The sequence below is a fragment of the Ranitomeya imitator genome, chromosome 4 (genome assembly GCF_032444005.1).
Source record: "Ranitomeya imitator isolate aRanImi1 chromosome 4, aRanImi1.pri, whole genome shotgun sequence".
Taxonomy (NCBI): Eukaryota; Metazoa; Chordata; class Amphibia; order Anura; family Dendrobatidae; genus Ranitomeya; species Ranitomeya imitator.
Genome location: NC_091285.1, coordinates 29,067,461 through 29,086,013, shown reverse-complemented (window position 1 = coordinate 29,086,013; position 18,553 = coordinate 29,067,461). Strand labels below are relative to the sequence as shown.

General features: G+C 41.8%; 1 protein-coding gene across 2 annotated transcripts in view; it reads right to left on the bottom strand.

Moving 5' to 3' along the window:
- The window catches only part of TSPAN9 (tetraspanin 9), a 500,490-nt gene that overhangs the window by 363,802 nt on the left and 118,135 nt on the right, over window positions 1-18,553 (bottom strand). Inside the window, exon 3 of one of the 2 annotated variants that reach the window (XM_069763444.1) lies at window positions 903-943. The exons of the other annotated variant lie outside the window; for it this stretch is intronic. The gene's annotated coding sequence lies outside the window, so the exon portion shown is untranslated. The remainder of the gene's footprint in view (window positions 1-902; window positions 944-18,553) is intronic. 2 annotated transcript variants of the gene reach the window in all.

Sequence of the window (18,553 nt, the reverse complement as noted above, 5' to 3'; positions counted from 1 at the left end):
ATTAGGCTGAGGGTGCCAACAATTTTGGAAAGGTGCCAACAATTTTGTCTGGCCCATTTTTAGGGTTTTGTGGGAAATTATGTCAAATTTGCCTTTTTTTTGTTTGTTTTTTTTGTGTTGTTCCAATACACACAAAGGAAATAAACATGCGCATAACAAAACATGTGTAATCGCAATCATTTCCTGGGAAAAATACTTCATTTTCTGAAACAATTTCAAGGGCGCCAACACTTACGACCACGACTGTAATCTCAAGGGCGCCAACACTTACGACCACGACTGTAATCAGTTTTGTGTTAATTCAACACTGATACAACACTAAACCAATACAAGAAAAATGAATAAAATACATATACACAACGAATAAATAAAAAAACATAAATCATACACGCACGATAAAATGAACAAATACACGGCATAAAATATGAATGCCAAAAAATAACAAGAAAATGTACTAAAAAAAAAAAGAAACCAACACAATAATAAACCAATACAATAAAAAATGTGAAAAAAAATAGAGCTATTAAATAAATAAAAATAAAAAAATGCAGGATATAATGAAGGTATTAAATATGAATGACAAAAAAAAAAAAAATATAAAATTGTAATAAAAAAGGAAAAAAAAAAATCCTTATTTTGCTAAAATTGAAAACGTGAATCTCAATATCAGGAGGTGACTGACGAGTAAATGAGTGACGTTTGCGACTGTACAGATGCTGTAGATCTGGGACCTCCAAGTGTCAGCGGAGATTTATTATTCTCCAAGTTGTCATTTACAGCCATAAAACTGCACATGGACTTATTTTTCTTGGTCAGCTCAGAAGTCCAGCTGCGATATGTTACACCTTGTAAATGGAGCTCAGACCTGCCAAAAACAGCCGCAGATCATTTATGGGACTTACCTGGGACACTTCTGGTAAAATGGAGCTTTTCTAGGAAAGTTCTATAAATAAAAAAAATATATATATATCAATAATCATCTATAAGGCTTCATTCAGACATGTGGCATATTCTTGAGGATCGATTAAAGATATGGCTATTTTCTTCTAGAAACAGCGCCACAATTGTGCACAGGTTGTCTGCGGTACGCAGAGCCCTATTCACTTTGAAAAGTTTCGCCAAAAGCACAATATTGATAGGATGAGACCACCATTATGAAATCAGTGGGGGTCCAACTCTAGACACTCCTTTAGATAAGCTATTCGCTTTTCAACCACTAATTGGGAGGGGGATAAGAAAATCAGACCCTCGTTAATTTTATTTAAATGCACTAGGATAGGCCATCTATAATTCTCCCTGGAAAAACTCCTTTCATGGAACTTACACTCAGTACCAGCCACAACCTGCGGCACCAAGTGGCGCTCTCTCTGGAAAATAAGCAGCCATGATTTTCCAATCCTGAAAACCTCTTAAAGGAGACCTGTCACTAGGTTAAAAGTGGCTACTCTTTGCTCTTATTTTATTCCTCTGCTCACCTGAGTATTCGATTTTTTTTTTTAATACACCATACGGTTCCACAGATGTGGACATATTTATTTACCACTACTTTTTATGGTCTTTGACAATGTGGCGTGTCTCACGGGATCCTCTGGGGCGTGTCTCGCAGGATCCTCTGGGGCATGTCTCCCAGGATCCTCTGGGGCGTGTCTCACGGGATTCTCTGGGGCGTGTCTCACGGGATCCTCTGGGGCGTGTCTCACGGGATCCTCTGGGGCGTGTCTCACGGGATCCTCTGGGGCGTGTCTCACGGATCCTCTGGGGCGTGTCTCACGGGATCCTCTGGGGCGTGTCTCATGGGATCCTCTGGGGCGTGTCTCACAGGATCCTCTGGGCGTGACTCACAGGATCCTCTGGGGTGTGTCTCACGGGATCCTCTGGGGCATGTCTCACGGGATCCTCTGGGGCGTGTCTCACAGGATCCTCTGGGGCGTGACTCACAGGATCCTCTGGGGTGTGTCTCACGGGATCCTCTGGGGCGTGTCTCACAGGATCCTCTGGGGTGTGTCTTTAGGCTGCTCTGAATAATTAGAATGAGAGCCACGCCTCCTTGATATAGACCATTAAGAGTAGTAATAATAATAATCATTTTTATTTTTATAGAGCCATCATATGCCATAGGATTTTACATTTTAGAGGGAAATGAATAAAAACACCCATATCTCGCAGATTTATAAAAAACAGAAACTGAATACTCAGGGGAACAACAGGGAAAAAAATGAGAGTTAAAATTGCCCACTTTTGACCAACACCATGGAGCTCCTTTTATTGGTTTACAATGTAAAGCTGTTTTATTTTTCCTTTCAGAACAAGAGAAAACTTAAAGAGCTCGTAGTGTAGAAAGATAGATGATTGATAGATAATAGATAATAGATAGATAGATTATAGATAGATAATAGATAATAGATAGATAGATTATAGATAGATAATAGATAATAGATAGATAGATAATAGATAATAGATAGATAGATAGATAGATAATAGATAATAGATATATAATAGATAGATACTAGATAGATAGAGAGATAATGGATAACAGATAGATAGATAGATAGATAGATAGATAGATAGATAGATAGATAGATAATAGATAGATAGATAATAGATAATAGATAGATAGATAGATTATAGATAGATAATAGATAATAGATAATAGATAGATAGATAGATAATAGATAATAGATAGATAACAGATAGATTCTAGATAGATAGAGAGATAATGGATAACAGATAGATAGATAGATAGATAGATAGATAGATAATAGATAGATAGATAGATTATAGATAGATAATAGATAATAGATAGATAGATAATAGATAATAGATAGATAGATAGATAGATAATAGATAATATATAGATAATAGATAGATAGATAATAGATAGATAGATAGATAGATTAATAGATAATAGATAGATAGATAATAGATAATAGATAACAGATAGATAGATAGATAATAGATAGATAAATAGATAGATAGATAGATAATAGACAGATACTAGATAGATAGATAGATAGATAGATAGATAGATAATAGATAGATAGATAGATTAATAGATAGATAGATAATAGATAGATAGATAATAGATAATAGATAACAGATAGATAGATAGATAATAGATAGATAAATAGATAGATAGATAGATAGATAGATAATAGACAGATAATAGATAGATAGATAGATAGATAGATAGATAGATAATAGATAGATAGATAGATAGATAGATAATAGACAGATAATAGATAGATAGATAGATAGATAATAGATAGATAATAGATAGATAGATAGATAATAGATAGATAGATAGATAGATAATAGATAGATAGATAATAGATAGATAGATAGATAATAGATAGATAGATAATAGATAATAGATAACAGATAGATAGATAGATAATAGATAGATAAATAGATAGATAGATAGATAATAGACAGATAATAGATAGATAGATAGATAGATAATAGATAGATAGATAGATAGATAGATAGATAGATAGATAGATAGATAATAGACAGATAATAGATAGATAGATAGATAGATAGATAGATAGATAGATAGATAGATAGATAGATAGATAATAGATAATAGATAGATAGATAGATAGAGAGATAATAGATAGATAGATAAATAGATAGATAGATAGATAGATAGATAATAGACAAATAAATAGATGATAGATAATAGATAGATAGATAGATGGATGATAGATAGATAATAGATAGATAATAGATAGATAGATAATAGATAATAGATAGATAATAGATAGATAGATAATAGATAGATAATAGATAGATACTAAATAGATATATAATAGATAGATAGATAATAGATAGATAATAGATAGATAGATAGATAAATGAATGAATGATACATGGGTAGATTGGATGGATTGCACATAGTGAGGGAGCAGTAGACATTATACCAGTGCTCACGCTCCACACTTCGGGGTATCAGAGGTCCACTATAGGAGACGATCACTGACTAATGTTCCTTTATAACTGAGCAGAATATTTCCTGTGAGGTGTAATAAGACGAGCTCTGTGTTCGGCCTCAGGTCCTGTTCCTGCCAGTCTGCAGTCAGACACTGACACACAATGATAGCCGCCATAGTCTTCTGTGCAGCATTATTGTGCGGTATTGTATGGAGCAGGAATAGACGGATACTGGCGGGAGCTTCTATAATACAATCTATTGTGAAGTCGTCTGCTGATAACTATTTAGTCGACAAGACCTGGGAGGTCTCTGAGACTGTAGTGAAGCCTAGAAATGGAGCTGAAAGTGCGCCAGGACAAACAAGCGCTCTGCCTCCGCCGGGACACATTCATCACCATGACTTACTCTATTACATTTACATTTATTTTTTCTCTTTTCAGATTGAAGATTACAGTGAAAACATTATGAAGATTCATGCTGCTCCGGCTTCTGTTAGTCAAAACAATGCACTGCGGTAATAACAGCGGCCTCCAAATGTACATTTTAAATACTCTGTAAAATGTTTTCCTAAATCATAAAGTAAATTTAGGGAAAAAAGCAGAACAAACATAGAGGGTAAGGGAGAACTTGGCAAAGTCATTCTGGGGCCCCGACAACAACTGGTTCAGGCCATCACACTCAGGTTGTGGCAATAATATGAAGCCAATAACCTTCATATTATTCCAATCCTTCTATTGCTCCTCATCTTCCTATTGCTCCTCATCTTCCTATTGCTCCTCATCTTCCTATTGCTCCTCACCTTTCCATCGCTCCTCACCTTTCCATCGCTCCTCATCTTCCTATCGCTCTTCACCTTTTGATCGCTCCTCATCATTTTTTAACTCTTCACCCTCACCTTTCTATAGCTCCCCACATTTCTACCGCTCCTCACCTTTCCATTGCTCCCATCTTCCTATCCCTTCTAAGCTATTGCTCCTCTTCTTTCTATCGCTCCTCATCTATAGCTTCTCACACTTCTGTTACTCTTTGTCTTCCTATTGTTCCTCAGTCTCCTATCACTCCTTGCCTTCTGATTCCTCCTCATCTTTCTATTGCTACTCACCTTATTATCTCTCACTTTCTTACTGCTCCTCACCTTTGGTTTGCTGATCACCTTCTCATTTTCTAAACGCTCCTCAACTTCCTATTCCTCCTTGTCTGATTGCTCCTCACCTTCATATAATTCATTGACCTCATCTTAATCTTCCTATAGCTTCTCTTGTTATTGCTCCTTACCTTCCTATAGTTTTTCACCTTCCTTTCACTCCTCACCATCCTAAAGTTCATGACCTTGCTATTGCTCTTCACTTTCTAATCCCATCTTACCTTTCTGTACATCCGAACCGTTCATCATTTTCCTATTGCTCCTCACCTTCATATCGTTCCTCATCTTTCTGTTGCTCTTCACCTTCATATCGTTCCTCATTTTCCTATTGCTCCTCACCTTCATATCGTTCCTCATCTTCCTATTGCTCCTCACCTTCATATCATTCCTCATCGTCCTATTGCTCTTCACCTTCATATCATTCCTCATCTTTCTATTGCTCCTCATCTTCATATCGTTCCTCACCTTCCTATTGCTCTTCACCTTCATATCATTCCTCATCTTCCTATTGCTCCTCACCTTCATATCATTCCTCATCGTCCTATTGCTCTTCACCTTCATATCGTTCCTCATCTTCCTATTGCTCCTCACCTTCATATCATTCCTCATCATCCTATTGCTCCTCACCTTCATACAGTTCCTCATCTCTCTGTTGCTCTTCACCTTCATATCATACCTCATCTTCCTATTGCTCCTCACCTTCATATCATTCCTCATCGTCCTATTGCTCCTCACTTTCATACTGTTCCTCATCGCTCTGTTGCTCTTCACCTTCATATTGTACATCATCTTCCTATTGCTCTTCACCTTCATATCATTCCTCATCTTCCTATTGCTCCTCACCTTTATATCATTCCTCATCGTCCTATTGCTCCTCACCTTCATATCATTCCTCATCATTCTATTGCTCCTCATCATCATACCGTTCCTCATCTCTCTGTTGCTCTTCACCTTCATATCGTACCTCATCTTCCTATTGCTCTTCACCTTTCATATCGTTCCTCATCTTCCTATTGCTCCTCGGCCTATCGCTCCACACCTTCCTGTCTCTCCTTAACTTTTTATTGCTCCTCACCCTCCTAATGTGTGTCTCACCTTCCTTTGCTCCTTCCTTTCATATTAATCCTCTTCTTTCCGGACTACCATACTATTTCTATCATTACTGTGTGTTGGCTTATTTGCACTGTCCATGTGTAAGAGAATGGGCCATGCCAATCTGTAGCACCCCCAGGGCTGTAATGACTTACCAATGTACCAGAGGTCATTTTGATGAAACAAAGTTCTGGCACAAAAATAATCACCACTAGGTGTTTACTTTGAATCAGGTAGGAACATAGCTGGTGGTGCCAACCAGGTGCCTGGGTGGTCAACAAGTCAGGTTTTCTTGGCCAAGGTATTTGGTTAGAAGATCAGAGCAGTAAATGGAACCTTTGCAACAGATAAAGGAGACCAAGCTGCAAGAAGCCATTGGTTGCCGTTAGGGTCCATTCTAAAGAGTTGATTAACCTATAAGACCTCTTTTAACCCCTTCCCGACCTGTGACACAGCGTATGCGTCATGAAAGTCGGTGCCAATCCGACCTGTGACGCATATGCTGTGTCACAGAAAGATCGCGTCCCTGCAGATCGGGTGAAAGGGTTAACTCCCATTTCACCCGATCTGCAGGGACAGGGGGAGTGGTAGTTTAGCCCAGGGGGGGTGGCTTCACCCCCTCGTGGCTACGATCGCTCTGATTGGCTGTTGAAAGTGAAACTGCCAATCAGAGCGATTTGTAATATTTCACCTAAAAAAATGGTGAAATATTACAATCCAGCCATGGCCGATGCTGCAATATCATCGGCCATGGCTGGAAACACTAATGTGCCCCCACCCCACCCCTCCGATCGCCCCCCCAGCCCCCCGATCTGTGGCCCGCTCCCCTCCGTCCTGTGCTCCGCTCCCCCGTCCTCCTGTCCGCTCCCCCCGTGCTCCAATCACACCCCCCGTGCTCCAATCAAACCCCCCCGCACTCCGATCCCCCCCGTGCTCCGATCCACCCCCCCTGCACACCGATCCACCCCCCCTGCACACCGATCCACCCGCCCGCACACCGATCACTCTCCCCCATGCTCCGATCCCTCCCCCCCCGTGCTCCGACGCCCCCCCGTGCCCTGATCTCCCCCCCCTGTGCCCTGATCTCCCCCCCTTATACTTACCGATCCTGGCGGGGTCCGTCCGTCTTCTTCCCCGAGCGCCGCAATGTTCCAAAATGGCGGGCGCATGCGCAGTGCGCCCGCCGAATCTGCCGGCCGGCAGATTCGTTCCAATGTGAATTTTGATCACTGTGATATAATCTATCACAGTGGTCAAAATAAAAAAACAGTAAATGACCCCCCCCATTTGTCCCCCATAGATAGGGACAATAATAAAATAAAGAATTTTTTTTTTTTTCCACTAAGGTTGGAGTTAGAACTAGGGTTAGGGTTAGGGTTAGGGGTAGGGTTAGGGGTAGGGGTAGGGTTAGGGGTAGGGTTAGGGGTAGGGGTAGGGGTAGGGTTAGGGGTAGGGTTAGGGTTAGGGGTAGGGTTAGGGGTAGGGGTAGGGGTAGGGGTAGGGTTAGGGTTTCGATATGTGCACACGTATTCTGGTCCTCTGCGGATTTTTCCGCAGCGGATTTGATAAATCCGCAGTGCTAAACCGCTGCGGATTTATGGCAGATTTACCGCGGTTTTTCTGCGCATTTCACTGCGGTTTTACAACTGCGATTTTCTATTGGAGCAGTTGTAAAACCGCTGTGGAATCCGCAGAAAGAAGTGACATGCTGCGGAATGTAAACCGCTGCGTTTCCGTGCAGTTTTTCCGCAGCATGTGTACAGCGATTTTTGTTTCCCATAGGTTTACATTGAAATGTAAACTCATGGGAAACTGCTGCGGATCCGCAGCGTTTTCCGCAGCGTGTGCACATACCTTTAGAATTAGGCTATGTGCACACGGTGCGGATTTGGCTGCGGATCCGCAGCGGATTGGCCGCTGCGGATCCGCAGCAGTGTTCCATCAGGTTTACAGTACCATGTAAACCTATGGAAAACCAAATCCGCTGTGCCCATGGTGCGGAAAATACCGCACGAAAACGCTGCGTTGTATTTTCCGCAGCATGTCAATTCTTTGTGCGGATTCCGCAGCGTTTTACACCTATTCCTCAATAGGAATCCGCAGGTGAAATCCGCAGTAAATCCTCAGGTAAAACGCAGTGCCTTTTACCCGCGGATTTTTCAAAAATGGTGCGGAAAAATCTCACACGAATCCGCAACGTGGGTACATAGCCTTAGGGTTAGGGTTGGGTTGGAATTAGGGTTGTGGTTAGGGTTAGGGGTGTGTTGGGGTTAGGGTTGTGGTTAGGGTTACGGCTACAGTTGGGATAAGGGTTAGGGGTGTGTTGGCGTTAGAATTGAGGGGTTTCCACTGTTTAGGCACATCAGGGGGTCTCCAAACGCAACATGGCGCCACCATTGATTCCAGCCAATCTTTTATTCAAAAAGTCAAATGGTGCTCCTTCCCTTCCGAGCCCCGACGTGTGCCCAAACAGTGGTTTACCCCCACATATGGGGTATCAGTATACTCAGGACAAACTGGGCAACAATTACTGGGGTCCAATTTCTCCTGTTACCCTTGAGAAAATAAAAAATTGCTTGCTAAAACATCATTTTTGAGGAAAGAAAAATGATTTTTTATTTTCACGGCTCTGCGTTGTAAACGTCTGTGAAGCACTTGGGGGTTCAAAGTGCTCACCACATATCTAGATAAGTTCCTTGGGGGGTCTAGTTTCCAAAATGGGGTCACTTGTGGGGGGTTTCTACTGTTTAGGCACACCAGGGGCTCTGCAAACGCAACGTGACGCCCGCAGACCATTCCATCAAAGTCTGCATTTCAAAACGTCACTACTTGACTTCCGAGCCCCGACATGTGCCCAAACAGTAGTTTACCCCCACACATGGGGTATCAGCGTACTCAGGACAAACTGGGCAACAATTACTGGGGTCCAATTTCTCCTGTTACCCTTGAGAAAATAAAAAATTGCTTGCTAAAACATCATTTTTGAGGAAAGAAAAATGATTTTTTATTTTCACGGCTCTGCGTTGTAAACGTCTGTGAAGCACTTGGGGGTTCAAAGTGCTCACCACATATCTAGATAAGTTCCTTGGGGGGTCTAGTTTCCAAAATGGGGTCACTTGTGGGGGGTTTCTACTGTTTAGGTATACCAGGGGCTCTGCAAACGCAACGTGACGCCCGCAGACCATTCCATCAAAGTCTGCATTTCAAAAGTCACTACTTCCCTTCTGAGCCCCGACGTGTGCCCAAACAGTGGTTTACCCCCACATATGGGGTATCAGCGTACTCAGGAGAAACTGGACAACAACTTTTGGGGTCCAATTTCTCCTGTAACCCTTGGGAAAATAAAAAATTCTGGGCTAAAAAATTATTTTTGAGGAAAGAAAACGTATTTATTATTTTCACTGCTCTGTGTTATAAACTTCTGTGAAGCACTTGGGGGTTCAAAGTGCTCACCTCACATCTAGATAAGTTCCTTTCGGGGTCTAGTTTCCAAAATGGGGTCACTTGTGGGGGGTTTCTACTGTTTAGGCACACCAGGGGCTCTGCAAACGCAACGTGACGCCCGCAGACCATTCCATCAAAGTCTGCATTTCAAAAGTCACTACTTCCCTTCTGAGCCCCGACATGTGCCCAAACTGTGGTTTACCCCCACATATGGGGTATCAGCGTACTCAGGAGAAACTGTACAACAACTTTTGGGGTCAAATTTCTCCTGTTACCCTTGGGAAAATAATAAATTGCAGGCTAAAAAATCATTTTAGAGAAAATAAAATTTTTATTTTATTTTCATGGCTCTGCGTTATAAACTTCTGTGAAGCACTTGGAAGTTCAAAGTCCTCACCACACATCTAGATTAGTTCCTTTGGGGGTCTAGTTTCCAAAATGGGGTCATATGTGGGGGATCTCCAATGTTTAGGCACACAGGGGCTCTCCAAACGTGACATGGTGTCCGCTAATGATTGGAGCTAATTTTCCATTTAAAAAGCCAATTGGCGTGCCTTCCCTTCCGAGCCCTGCCGTGCGCCCAAACAGTGGTTTACCCCCACATATGGCGTATCAGCGTACTCAGGACAAACTGGACAACAACATTTGCGGTCCAATTTCTCCTATTACCCTTGGCAAAATAGGAAATTCCAGGCTAAAAATCATTTTTGAGGAAAGAAAAATTATTTTTTATTTTCATGGCTCTGCATTATAAACTTCTGTGAAGCACCTGGGGGTTTAAAGTGCTCAATATGCATCTAGATAAGTTCCTTGGGGGGTCTAGTTTCCAAAATGGGGTCACTTGTGGGGGAGCTCCAATGCATAGGCACACAGGGGCTCTCCAAACGCGACATGGTGTCCGCTAACAATTGGAGCTAATTTTCCATTCAAAAAGTCAAATGGCGCGCCTTCCCTTCCGAGCCCTGCCGTGTGCCCAAACAGTGGTTTACCCCCACATATGAGGTATCGGCGTACTCGGGAGAAATTGCCCAACAAATTTTAGGATTCATTTTATCCTATTGCCCATGTGAAAATGAAAAACTGAGGCGAAAATAATTTTTTTGTGAAAAAAAAAGTACTTTTTCATTTTTACAGATCAATTTGTGAAGCACCTGAGGGTTTAAAGTGCTCAATATGCATCTAGATAAGTTCCTTGGGGGGTCTAGTTTCCAAAATGGGGTCATTTGTGGGGGAGCTCCAATGTTTAGGCACACGGGGGCTCTCCAAACACGACATGGTGTCCGCTAACGATGGAGATAATTTTTCATTCAAAAAGTCAAATGGCGCTCCTTCCCTTCCGAACCTTACCATGTGCCCAAACAGTGGTTTACCCCCACATGTGAGGTATCGGTGTACTCATGAGAAATTGCCCAACAAATTTTAGGATCCATTTTATCCTGTTGCCCATGTGAAAATGAAAAAAATTGAGGCTAAAATAATTTTTTTGTGAAAAAAAAGTACTTTTTCATTTTTACGGATCAATTTGTGAAGCCCCCGGGGGTTCAAAGTTCTCACTATGCATCTAGATAAGTTCCTTTGGGCGTCTAGTTTCCAAAATGGGGTCACGTGTGGGGGAGCTCCAATTTTTAGGCACACGGGGGCTCTCCAAACGTGACATGGTGTCCGCTAAAGAGTGGAGCCAATTTTTCATTCAAAAAGTCAAATGGCGCTCCTTCCCTTCCAAGCCCTGCCGTGCGCCCAAACAGTGGTTTACCCCCACATATGAGGTATCAGCGTACTCAGGACAAATTGGACAACAACTTTCGTGGTTCAGTTTCTCCTTGTACCATTGGGAAAATAAAAAAAATGTTGCTAAAAGATAATTTTTGTGACTAAAAAGTTAAATGTTCATTTTTTCCTTCCATGTTGCTTCTGCTGCTGTGAAGCACCTGAAGGGTTAAAAAACTTCTTGAATGTGGTTTTGAGCACCTTGAGGGGTGCATTTTTTAGAATGGTGTCACTTTTGGGTATTTTCAGCCATATAGACCCCTCAAACTGACTTCAAATGTGAGGTGGTCCCTAAAAAAAATGGTTTTGTAAATTTCGTTGTAAAAATGAGAAATCGCTGGTCAAATTTTAACTCTTATAACTTCCTAGCAAAAAAAAATTTTGTTTCCAAAATTGTGCTGGTGTAAAGTAGACATGTGGGAAATGTTATTTATTAACTATTTTGTGTCACATAACTCTCTGGTTTAACAGAATAAAAATTCAAAATGTGAAAATTGCGAAATTTTCAAAATTTTCGCCAAATTTCCGTTTTTATCACAAATAAACGCAGAATTTATTGACCTAAATTTACCACTAACATGAAGCCCAATATGTCACGAAAAAACAATCTCAGAACCGCTAGGATCCGTTGAAGCGTTCCTGAGTTATTACCTCATAAAGGGACACTGGTCAGAATTGCAAAAAACGGCCAGGTCATTAAGGTCAAAATAGGCTGGGTCATGAAGGGGTTAACATTGGGAACCACCATTTTGGTCCACAATTACAAGAATAAGTCATGCATATTTTTGGTTTCTTGATTTACCAATAGCTACTCCAATATATCTCATAGGCTATTGGGGGAGCGGTGGTGGGACTTTTCACTTTTCATCCAGCCATTGCTTCCATTGATGTTACTATTCAGAGCGTTGTCACCTGAGCTCTGCTTTTCATCACTGGTTTTGTAATCTGTCTTTCGCCTCCAATGGAAACTCTTGAGCATTTTAGGTCTTGTGGTTTTATCAGAGTTCATATTGACATCACCGCTCATGGACTCAAGACGAATGCTGTTGACAGCAACCCATATTTCGGGACTTGGTGATAAAAATGAATTGCCCTAGTTCAGGAGAAGTTCATTTTTAGGCATATTCTTTATTTTGCATTAATTTAATAAAAAATACCATCAGTCAGATTGACGAATTCCATATCCAATGAAACTATTCCAGAAGAATCGTTAGACCTCGACAGTGGTGCTTTAAAGGTTAAACAGATTGAATAAAAGCCGAGATCCTTAGATCAGGAACAGAACAAACATTTATAGGACATTTCATAACTTTCCCAAATTCTTATGAAAACATTTACAACACATCCTAAACTGAACTATTGAACCGAATGTATTTTATATTTTAGGAGTCGGTCCATTTTACACCGCCTCCGACTCCACCAAAATGGACACTGATTCCGACTCTGACTCCACCAAAATGGACACTGACTCCGACTCTGACTCCACCAAAATGGACACTGACTCCGACTCTGACTCCATCAAAATGGACACTGATTCCAACTCTGACTCCGACTCCACGAAAATGGACACTGACTCCGACTCCGACTCCACCAAAATGGACTCTGACTCCACCAAAATGGACACCAACTCCGACTGACTCCGACTCCACCAAAATGGACACTGACTCTGACTCCATCAAAATGGACTCTGACTCTGACTCCACCAAAATGGACACCAACTCCGACTGACTCTGACTCCACCAAAATGGACACCGACTCTGACTCCGACTCCACAGCCCTGGGTTAAACTCTCATCCATTTGAAGCCACCGCTAGGGGACCTATCTAAATATGGCTTCTAGTGACCTAAAGAGCAGCCACACATAGAAGTTTACAATTAAAGGGGTTGTCCACCTTTGGGAAGATATTTTGGTCTCAAAATCATTTTTGCAATGGTTTTCATTACAAAAAATTTACAACATTTTTAATGAAACCCAATTGCAAAAATTAGTTTTTGTCCTCAAATGAATGAATATAAGTAATAAAAAGAATATTGTCCCTAAAGGTGGACAGCCACTTTAAGGCCCCTGGCTTAAAAATAATATATGGAACTTATCAAAATGTTATAGAGCGAGAGTAGCTGAGCAGATTAATATATCTAGCTTTCTGGAAAATATTCCATATAACTTTCATCTTACTGGTGTAAATTCCTCCTCCCTCTCAGCTTATGAGTCCAGTAGGCGGTCAAGCAAGTCACTCCGCCCACTTGACTCGTATGCTGATTTGGAGGTGAAATTTACATCAATAAAATACAAAGTTATACTGAATCTTTTCCCACTAAACTATATATCAATCTGCTCAGCGAATCCTACTCTATAACATGGTGCTGGCAGATAGGACAAGAAAACAGGTCTAAATCATTAAGGCTCATGATTTTTAGTGGTAATTATGTATTATGACTTTAAGCCGGTTTACAAGTACAGAGATATTCAGATGTGATATCGCGAAATGTAAGGTCTGTGTTATTTTTGTGTGCCGAGAGTAGAAAATACTGCCGTCGTTTAATCGGCAGTCCCATGTAAAAAGGCACACAAAAATAACTCAGCTGGGCTACAATGGCATCAGTTGACCGCATATCCCCCAGGCTGACCATCTCTATCTAATATCTACCCCTAACTCCTGTGATATACAGAACTGTTTTCTCTGTTACCTTCAAAGAGACACCAGATACATGGGATGATTCAGGAACATTGCACCCCGGACCGGCGGTAGTAACTTCCATTTAATTCGCGGCCAGTTACAGCTAGCACAGTACATGAGGAAACTGCATCTCAGCACTGGATAGACCTTGAGATCTTATCCTAGCCTCTATGATATCCAGGCCTGGTGTTTCTAAAGTGGCTGCAAAAGAGCAAGGGCAAAAGTTTAAAGGGAATCCGCCACCATTTCTTTGCTATGTAATCTGTAGCATGAAGTGGGGGCAGAGATCCCGATTCCAGCGATGTGTCACTTACTGGGCTATGTGTTGCTGTTTCAATACAATTCGTGTTTTATCAACAGCAGATCATCACTACAGGACTAGGTGTCTCCTGCCTCCTAGTCAACTGCTGAAAGAAGAGAAAGAGAGAGCTACCACTGTGATGTGCAATGGCCGCTCTCTGCTCAACTGATCTCACTGCAGAGCTGTGTGTGATTATAACTCACACAGTACAGCATTAAACACATCTGTAGGTGTCTTCTTAGGGTATGTGTCCACGTTCAGGATTGCATCAGGATTTGGTCAGGATTTTTCATCAGTATTTGTAAGCCAAAACCAGGAGTGGGTGATAAATACAGAAGTGGTGCATATGTTTCTATTATACTTTTCCTCTAATTGTTCCACTCCTGGTTTTGGCTTGCAAATAATGATGAAAAATCCTGACCAAATCCTGATGCAATCCTGAACGTGGACACATACCCTTATAGTGCTTCAGCCTTTATCTCGCAGGAAGTCAGTGTTGCAATAAAGCATAGCTGCTGCTGCAGATGTGTTTGTATTGAGACAAAGTTCAGTTCTACTGTTCTGTGTTAGGTACATGTCTCACACTGGTAACGCCCGTTTCATTTAAAATAAGCTCTGGAGGCAGATTCTCAGAGAGATCTATGTCCAAGCCATAGATCTTAACAGCTCATTTACATATTAAGAAAAAGTAGATCTCTCTGGAATAAGACATCAGATTACAGATATCAAAGCATCAATTTATTCAGCTTCCTATGACCTACATGGCCATATAGATGGCTTAGAAGGGCTGATCCTACTGACAGATGCCCTTTACGCATTCATTGCCATCCACGGTATTGGTAATAAAAGCTTGATCAAAAGGGTCCCAACTGCTGGGACCTCTACTAATCCTCAGAATGGGGGACTCTAGTCCCTGTTCTTCCAGCCACTAAGCGACTGAATGGAGCAGCGGTCGAGTATGATCCTGTCACTACATTTATGGTACTAACAAAAACTTATGAGCCCTAACCTATCCATTAGCCTGAGGTTATTTTATGGAAAATCCTTTTAAGCTGACTTCTTACAATACATATGTAAATGCCGCTGTTCTCCTGAATCCGGCGATGTTTTTCTTTTGTCCCTGCGCCTCTCCGTTCCTGAGATATGGCCCCTTCTTCTCTGTATATAATTCCAATCTTTTACGCAAAGTAGGCGTGGTCCTAACTCTTCTCTGTGGGCGTTTTCTTGAAAAACCACACCCGATTGGCTCTCAAAGACTTTCATTATGTACTTGGAAGAGGAGGCCATATCTAAGGAAAGGAGAGGCGTAGAAACAAAAGAAAAACATCGCCGGATTCGGGAGTACGGCGGCAATTAGAGCAGGTAAAAAAAAAACATATTTATCACAAGTAACAAGTATCACTTTTTTGGGGTTTGTGATTCTCAAATTATATTTTTGGGTTCCAACTGATAAGGAAATGAATACAGTAACTTTAATACAAAGTTTCAAGGATTTCTTCATGTTAAATACTAATGGCAGCGATATACGTTATCACGGACAAGTCGGTTCACGCCAAGTTCACGGTGTTAAATGTGCATACCGGACATAGTTGATCTGGGATCAGATTATCAGCATTGCCCTTGTAGAGGATTTACGGCCATTAGATGGAATGGATATTTGTGGCTCCTGGCAATAGCCTAACAATAGGCCTACCATATATATAGAGAATGCAAGCATGGTTACGTGTTATTTTTACACTGCCATTAGCAACATACAACACAACACTTTCAAAGTCAATTTTCCATAGGAAGACCCCCAGACTACCAAGATCTAGTTTGGTGCCATGCTTGCTCGGCTGTTTGGCCCGTCGTCTATAAACAAGCACTGCTGGGTCTACATCATTATGGAGACCAGAATAGTCCCCACCGGTCTGTAGGATGGCTGCTGGCTCATAATGTCATGTAGGCACCATGAGACAGAGCTCTGTTGTCCACTACTACAAAGACCCCAATAATTTCGGGCCACATTCCTAATCCTAATAGTCCAGTAATTGGTCTATAGGAGGTCATTACTCTTTCCTTGAAACACTAAGGTCCTAGGTTCAAATCCGGCCAGGGGTAATATCTGCATGTTCTTGTATGTTCTCCCCCTTGTATGTTTGAGAAGGTTTCCTATGGTCCCTTCTGGTGTGCTGGAAGCCTTCGACCAGCTGATCGTGAGGGCGTTAGGAGTCAAACCTCCACCAAACTGATCTTGATGACCTATCCTAAGAAGCAAAAATTCAATAATTTGTGGTAGCCTTGTATTTACATCCTTGGACCAAAGCAGAGAGGCTTATTGATGATGTCATTGGCACCTGTTGCACATGCCCAGTAAGCTTCTATTTCCTGGTTACGCCCCCGAGGATCCGATATCAATTACAATCTACGTATAAGACTATGGGAAATGCCGATTCTATATGAAGAGCAGATATAGAATAATTGCCATGCCGGAATATCAGAATAAAGGAATTTTATTGCATCTATATTGTTTTACAATATGTCCTAAGATATTAATTTTCTGAACTGATAAAAAAAAAAAATTTCTGAGCTTCATTTTAACTCCTTTTAAAAATTCCTTAAGGTAGAAAATAAAAGTTATTGGCACCTCGAATAGATTTGCTTAGGTCGTAGCCTTTCAATTCCGGTACTTAACTACTGAATTGCCACTAAAGACTATCAATATGGCCGAACTTAGCATATTAAGGTAAATTATGAGCTAACCTGCAGAATAGTGAGGTGACGGGGGCCCGGCTCCAAAATGCTACAATATAAATCACTTTAATTTGTGGTCGCTATTGCTTTTATGCAATTACCTTAAAATACTTCACCTTGATCCCGGTTCTAATGTGAATTAATTAAAAAGCGCTTGGCTGTGACAGCGCAGTTGGGCGCTTCAATTAATAATAAGTGTGAACAAATCATCTGGAAGGCCGGGTAAGGGGGGGAGGAAGCGTACGCTCAAGATTTCATTATGAAAATCAGGTAAAGGACAAACACGGCTATTATCCGATGATAGGAATCATTTGGACACTCTTGTGCCTTCCAATTAATGAAGGATAGAAACTTCCATAACTCTTCTGCGCTTAGAGTTATCATCATTAGGACTGGATTTACTTTTAGACACGTTAGGCTTCTGCCTAGGGCGCTAGTCAAGGCTTGAGAAAGGCTCATTCAGAGCCGAAACGTTGCACGGTGATGTGGGTATAATAAAACCCTGCACATTTTTCTAAGAATTTGGAGTGCTGCCTGTTTTTGTGAAGTAGATAGATAGATAGATAGATAATGGATAGATGATAGATAATAGATAGATAGATAATAGATAGATGATAGATAGATAAATCAATAGATAGATAATAGATACTATATATATATATATACTGTATATACCGTATTTTTCGCTTTGTAAGACGCTCCGGATTATAAGACGCACCCCAAATTTTGAGGAGAAAAATAGGAAAAAACTATTTTTTAATAAATTGGTGGGGCGTCTTATAATCCATGTGTCTTATTACTTACCAGGGGTTGTGGTTGTGGTGGATCAGGGTCCCAGGCTCGTTGCCGGAGGCAGGAGTGGAGCATTGCTGCAGGCTGGGATGAGGGGGTCTGCAGGGGGCTCCTGTGCTGCAGGGGGGCTCCTGTGCTGCAGCCTGGGATGAGGGGTCTGCAGGGGGCTCCTTTGCTGCAGGCTGGGATGAGGGGTCTGCAGGGGGCTCCTTTGCTGCAGGCTGGGATGAGGGGTCTGCAGGGGGCTCCTGTGCTGTAGGGCTGTCTCCGCTGCTGCGGGGGGCTTTGGCGACATTTTGTGAAAGACCAGAGCCCCCCGGCAGTTCTTCCATGCGTTCCAGTATGACTAATTCCGGGAAAATGGCCGCCGGAATCTCGAGAGATGAGATCTCAGCGCTGAAATCTCATCTCCCGAGATTCCGGCGGCCATTTTCCCGGAGTCAGTCATACTGGAACTAACTCCGGGAAAATGGCCGCCGGAATCTCGAGAGATGAGATCTCAGCGCTGAAATCTCATCTCCCGAGATTCCGGCGGCCATTTTCCCGGAATTAGTCATACTGGAACGCATGGAAGAACTGCCGGGGGGCTCTGGTCTTTCACAATATGTCGCCAGAGCCCCCCGCAGCACTGGAGCCTTCAGCATCACCCGGGGCAGCAGCGGACAACCCCG